This window comes from Nelumbo nucifera, chromosome 1, assembly GCF_055504915.1.
Source record: "Nelumbo nucifera cultivar China Antique chromosome 1, China Antique-T2T, whole genome shotgun sequence".
Lineage (NCBI taxonomy): Eukaryota > Viridiplantae > Streptophyta > Magnoliopsida > Proteales > Nelumbonaceae > Nelumbo > Nelumbo nucifera.
This window is the reverse complement of record NC_142649.1, coordinates 157,719,962-157,726,939: the sequence shown is the minus strand read 5'-3', so window position 1 is coordinate 157,726,939 and position 6,978 is coordinate 157,719,962. Positions and strand designations below refer to the sequence as shown.

At 47.4% G+C, this 6,978-nt stretch overlaps 1 pseudogene; it reads left to right on the top strand.

Annotated features, from left to right (window-relative positions):
* Positions 1-4,896: 4,896 nt before the first annotated feature.
* Positions 4,897-5,904, top strand: LOC104602883 (ADP/ATP translocase, mitochondrial pseudogene; annotated as a pseudogene).
* The last annotated feature ends 1,074 nt before the right edge of the window (positions 5,905-6,978 follow it).

The window sequence follows — 6,978 nt, the reverse complement described above, 5'->3', positions numbered from 1 at the left end:
GGACCAGCCATTGGCAAGCTTGAACCCCGAGCGGTAGGACTTAGAGTTGTATTCGACCTGGAGGTCGTGGAACTGCTGGGACTCTTTGATGTCCTCCACCGCCTTAGCCCGCTCTTCCTCCACTGCGGCATCGAAGTTGCGGGTCCTCTCATGGAGCGTGGACTCCAAGCTCTGAACTTGTTGGCGAAGAAGCTCCCTCTCCACCGCCACCCTTGAAGACTCCTCTCTGTAACGGACACTTTCCTTAGACTGTCGGGAGATCCGTGCTTCCTGGTCCCTAACGAGCAGCTCCTGGGCCTCGCTCCCCTTCTGAGCCTGGAGAAACTCATCCCGGGCCTGGTCGAGCTCATGTTGGAGGCTCTGCACGTTCAACCTCTGGTTGATGGCGTCCTGGAAGTGAATGGCAGTCTGATAGGCCATGGCGGGGATAGCGGAGTTCAGCAACCAATAAAAAGCCAAGGTAAGTGGGAGAGAAAGAGAGCACTTACCACCATGTAGTGGGACGAGGTCAGCTTGGCGAGCTGCCTATGATGCATCCCAGTGCAGCTCGCGACCTCCTCATTGCTGGCCGCCTGCCGGCTCCTCTGCGCAGCCACGAGTAAATTGGTGACGCTTTCATGTTGTCCATCGGTAGGAAACCGCGGGAAGACAGTGGGACCGGACCGTGCAGCGGGAGGGTACTGCCCCTTGGGTGGGACCTCTTCTTCTTCGCCGTCTCCCGCGGCTACCCCCTCCAAGGGCACAGGTGGGACCTCTGGCGGCGGAACAAAGGCTGGATTAGCAGCCTCGAACTCAGCAGTCCCAGAGGTGGACGCTTGGTTAGGGCGCGACCTCTTCGCCCTACGCTTCTGGTTGCTCGATAGTAGGCGACGTGCATCTACACCAGACATGTTGGCTGCAAGAATCACAAGGCATTAGTCTGGCTCAAAAAAAAAGGAAAAAAAAAAAGAAAAGATGACCTAAGGTTGACCTACCGGGGCTCAAGCCGGCCTGCACGAGCTTGTCCTCAGCCAAGTAATCCCAACAGAGGAAGCCTACCCCGCCCAAGATTGCAGCGTTTCCCGAACTTTCGGGTTCAGCTCAACGCTCGAATCCTGAATGGCAGCTCTCCAATGGGTCGGAAAGGGCCACCCCTCGGGGTTGCGAACTATGAAGTTACCCCGGCTTCCAGGCTGGGATCCTGTTTGGCAAATCGTGGAGGAGCTTGAAGCCAGGACGAGGGGAAAAGTAATACGAGCGCCTCTCTGGAGGGGCTCTGGGGGAGGCATTCTTAATTGAAAGGATAGTGGCAAAGATGTCAAGGGAAAGAGGAAGACAATACTTGAAAAACAGAGAAATTGTCCCAACCACATTTCGGATTGAGTTCGGATGGAGTTGGTCTATGGTGACATTGAAATGGGTAAGAACCTCCACTATCAAAGGATGTAGAGGCAGTTGGAGACCAGCCATAAGCTGATCCTCAAAGACCACAATCTCATCGTTGTCGTGCTCCCAGGGATAGTTACCGGATTGGAGGCTGTAGATGAGATCCCTGGGGAGGTTATAGTAAGAGACTAGGGCCTAAAGCCCCTCCTCAGACATGGAGGAAGGGCCGAAGCTATCAGGCTCCCGACCCCGGGAAGTGGAAGCCGAGTTACAGGAGGCCTCACGGACTTCCGGAGCTTGCCCTTCAGGGAACCCCCAAGCTCCCCCCGAGCTCGAAGGGACCTCGCCCTGATTATCGTCTCGGGGAAAGCCACCCTAGTACGGATACCTAGACATTATTTGGACAAAGCAGAGGACTCACCGGAAAAGTGGACTAAGAAAGCAACGAAGAACAAGGAGAGCTTGAGCAAACAAGGTGAAGGCGCGACCTCAAAAATGAATGCAAGGCAAGTTGGCGTAAGGAAAATGAGGCTTGGGGCCCTCCTATTTATAACCATTGTGCCAGAAAAACCAACGGTATCGATCAAAGCAGATCCAACGGCTTACAATAAAGCCGGCCGCATGTCCTCCAAAACTGCAGAGACGGCTGCACGTCTTCCCAAATTGAATGCAGTTTGGCATGTTTTTTGGTGCCCGAAAAGTCCATAAATTGTTTGACACCCGCGCGTATACATCATGCGAATAGTCAACCTAGTTTGAATTACGGGTCAAATCCACCCGTCACTTCATTAACTCCCTGCGCTAGGGTAGGACCCTTAGCCCGAGGAGTGGGGGGAAATTGATGGAGGGTGATTTGACCCGACCTCCTAACCAGGTGACACGTGAACATAACTCTGTAAGACAACTCGCTACAACTCAAGGCAGCTCTGAAGGGATGAGAGATCCATCCTATGGACGCCCAAAGATTGCGGAATAAGGGGGGAATTTCAAAAATTTTTCTCTTCCTTCAACTGGGAATCGTATTCCCTATTTAGAAAATCATATTTTCAAGGATCAATCTTGAACCATAAACTGAACCAGATCTGAACCAAAAGGAGTGGGAGAGGATTATACCTGATACGGAGAAATACTATCTCCCAATGGAGGTGTTCACGCCCAAGGAAGGATCCAAAGACTGCTCCCACTGAAGATGGCGCAGTGTAGGATGGAGCAGAATCAACAACGTTCTTCAAAAGAACTTGACCCTTCACAAGAATCAACTGGACGGCTTGTGAGTACAGCTCCAACCAATCTTTTCCCAAAAGATTGAAATCAAGATCCGATCTTGATTGCTCCCAAGAACTGGAGATCGAACTGAAGGAATGGTAATGGCAGGAAGGTGGCGGCAGAAGAGAATTCGCAGTATGCAGGAAATCTCTCAATCTCTTTTTCTTTAAAGAGAAGAATGCTATTGATGTTGTTGTGTTCTTCAAGGCTGACGCCCCCTTCCCCTTTTATAATCTTAAAGGGATCAACTCTTAATCAGATTAGGAGTTGCTAATCCAAATCATATTTGGGTTAGAAGTCCCTTAGTGATAAGGGATAATCCTTATCTTATCTGCAGATCAGATCAGCTGTCTCCTAATCTAATTAGGAGGTTTCCAGATCTAAATCTTATTTAGATCTTGGACTCTCTGAGTGGATAGGGTCTAAGCTCAATCATTTTAGCTGACCCACTTCAGAATTCGCCCCTTTTAGATGACTGATCAAATCAGCCCAGTTCGAAATGGGCTTAAGGCCCATTTAAGGTTATGTACTCAAAAACCTTCCAAATTGTTGCGTAGTTGGGCTTCCTTGTATGGCGTGGGACCCAAGCATTGATCTACACATCAACCACATGGGTTCAGCCCAGCCTTTGTTACAAGGCCTGGCCGAATGCACTGCTGAAAACAGTGTACCCCCTGAAACCCATCAAATGAGCTCTATGGGCCCAACATTTACAGTAAGTGGTCCTTGGGCCAAGCCACCTTGTAACACCCAGGGACTGTGGACAGATGCAAGATTAGCCCATCAGGTGTTATCCTCAATGGTCTTACACTTAACCTCTCAGCCCATAATGATCATACACTATCCGACAAGAGAGGACCTCTCCCTCGGCTGCAAGGAACAGTGTTGCACTCTCCACTTATATGGATCCCGGGAATTAAAACCTTCTTGCAAACATTTTAGAAACCATAATATATATCTTATATAAAATATATTTTGCAAAACAAATCTCAACGGTTGAAATCGGCTGCCGGCAGTCTTGGTTTCCATCAGTGAGAGTGCATCCCTGATCATTACCTTTGTCCGACAAAGGAGCTGATCCTGTCACTATGATCACCCACTCAGATGAATTCTCGGACTGTCCCAACATACCCAGGTTTTGACCCCCGCTAAGGATCTCACTGATTGGTACATCAAAGATAGCCCAATCCGACACCTAGTGCAGTATCATAATCAAGTCTAGGGATCGGGTGTAACTTTCCAGTTTTGCCCATCAATCTCCAAGGTCCAGGGCAATACTGAAAATCTGGTCTAGTTCAAAGATTCAATTAATCCTACACTGTATGTGCCTATGGTCTCACCCTGGCAGCTGAGACAGGCCACCCCAACTGACTTGGTGGCACCACAGTGTCAGCCTTGTCAGGATAGGTCTCCCCAGACCGACCCACTGGCTGTGAACATTCTAAACTAACACGAGTCTCATTAAGTGTCCAGTTTAAGGGTATTGCACAGAAATATACCAAGGGAACATGAATCAAATATGTATCTTTATTCATTTACAATAAACTCATAAAGTACATCATTCTGATTGAAGCTAAGGGCATACAAAACTGTCTAACAGCTCCCACTTGCACTTAGGTCCAATCAGGTACTAGCCAGAGTCCCATGCTTTCCACGTGTTTCTCAAACACTTTCTGTGATAGTGGCTTTGTCAATGGGTCTGCTACATTTTCCGCTGATGCTACCTTCTGAATCAGGACGTCCCCTCTACCAACAATCTCCCGCAGTACGTGGTACTTCCTCTCGACGTGCCTCGACTTCGAGTGGGCTCGTGGCTCCTTAGCCTGAGCAATGGCTCCATTGTTTGATGGCGCACGTCTCTTGTTTGGTCGGGTTTGGTCAGACTGCTCCCACGTCTCTTGTTTGATGGTGCAACACCTGCCAGTCCAGAAGACTGCCCCAATCGAATCAGCTTGGCGAATAATGGCTGTAGCAGAGGATCAAAGGCGGTTACACCCGATTTGACAGAACATCAGTATATAAAGGTCTTGATCCCCAAGGGACAAGGTAAGTTGAACAAGGTGATTTTGCACTATCTGCACTCTTAGCTCTCTTACTATTCTCTGCAGTTCTCTCTCAGAGTTCTAACTTAAGCATCGGAGTGTTCCCGTCGGGCGAACTCCCCGGGAATCCTTCACTGTCTTCTCCATCTCAGGTACTGTCCACTGCTAGTTAAGAGTCAGGCCACCGCCAACTAGAAGTGACCAGATTGTGCTACATCAAGAGCATTGTTGACTCCTGTGTTCTATGGATAAGAGATTGCGATCTTGTCTGTTGGGTAATTTTGTTTTTCACCAGAAAATTTGTTATGGAGATGTTAAGAACTACAAGAGGCAACCCTGCAATCTTCCATGGGAGTTCTCCAGAAAATATATTCATTCCGAGATGGAGGAGACTGAAATTCTTCATTTAGCAATTTTTGGAGGAACTCCGCCTGAAAATTGATTTCCACTCAACTGGAGATAGCCTGAGATCTATAATGTCCGAACTACTGAATTAACCGGACAGATTGTGGCTTTCAAGCTCTCTTCTGGCAGCATGCCGAAGCAGCAACATGTCTATCCTGCCTTTATCCCCTGTTTTTGTGCAAGCACCATCAGAGAAAGGATCTGGTGGATTTGTTATTGATTTTCTCATGGGAGGAGTTTCTACTGTTGTTTCCAAAACAGCAGCTGCTCCAATTGAGCGTGTGAAGCTCTTAATACAGAACCAGGATGAGATGATCAAGGCTGGCCAACTGTCTGAACCCTACAAGGGTATCACTGATTGTTTTGGAAGAACAATCAGGGATGAAGGCTTCGTTTCCTTGTGGAGAGGCAATACTGCTAATGTCCTTAGATACTTTCCCACACAGGCCTTGAACTTTGCTTTTAAGGATTACTTCAAGCGGATGCTCAACTTATGGCTACTGGAAATGGTTTGCTGGGAACCTGGCATCAGGAGGTGCAGCTGGTGCTTCATCTCTTCTATTTGTCTATTCCCTTGATTATGTTCGAACACATCTGACCAATGATGCCAAAGCTGCCAAGAAGGGTGGTGAAAGGCAGTTCAATGGATTATTGAAGGGGAGAGAGAATTCCAGGCATAAATGGAGGTATTGAGCGGCAATGGATCTGGGTGGCCGCACCCAAGTCTTGTAATGCTTTCTGTCATTTTACTTGTTCGTTAATGGATAATAGGAACCTATTTGGATGGTTTTTAAAAGTTCAAGATACTGTAGTGGTACATTTTGAAGTTCGGGGACTGACTTGAAAGTTGAAACAACCCCTAAAATACAGAGTATTTGATCATGAATTTTCCCAATTATAAATACCTGTCCTGAGGAGCGTTGTAACACTTAACCCCTGAACATTGTTTTGCTAAAGACCTCCCTGAACTTTTATATTCTAGCACTTTGCACTCTGTTTTGCTTATGGGTTTGGTGGTCAAGGTAGCAAAGGCCAAAATCATGAAAATAACGCACAAATTATTTCTCAGAGCATTGATGAGCCAACCATTTTTAAGGTGTTCTCAAGGTGAACTTTATACTCAGTTTGGAAGGAATACAAATACAAATATATGCAAAATGTAAGAGTAATTTGTGGTTTTAGAAATATTTAATGAAGCATTCCACGGAATTATTGCACGGATGAGAGAAATACTCTATGAAGTTGATGAAATGCCAACAACGGAAACAACCTACAAAGTGTTGGATTCCAAAAAGTTTGTAATGTTAGGGTCCGAATCTGCTCTTCAATGAGTGTTCCTCACACCGATCTCACAGGAATCGGGATCTGCTCATCACAAAGCACACCTCACATGAATCTCACAGTCCCATCCCACCGTGTATTGGGAACATCTCCCCATGGAATAATAATACAAAGGGCAAGAAATGTTCCTAATACATGGTAGGATGGGTCTGTGTGAGGTGCACTTTGTGAGGAATGGATCCGAATTCATCTTACAACATATTCCAGCCACACATTGAGAACATCTCCAATTCTTATTTAGAAATTTGCATGGGAGATGTTCTCGATACACCCGTAGGATGTGACTGTGAGATCAGTGCGAGGAGCGCTCACCGAAGAGCAGATCCCAAATCATGTCACTACACCTTAAATAAAGGGTGAGTGTTTGTAATTCACCCCAAAAGCGTGTGTTGGGTAGGGGTGTTCACGGGTTGGGTTGGGTTGGGTCAGTTTCTTGGGATTTTCCCAACCGACCCGACCTGATTGGATTAGCTAAGGTGGGAACCGAAACCGACCCACTGACAGGCCAAACTGACCTGGTCGGTTTGAGTCGGGTTGGGTCGGTCTCGGTCGGTTTCGG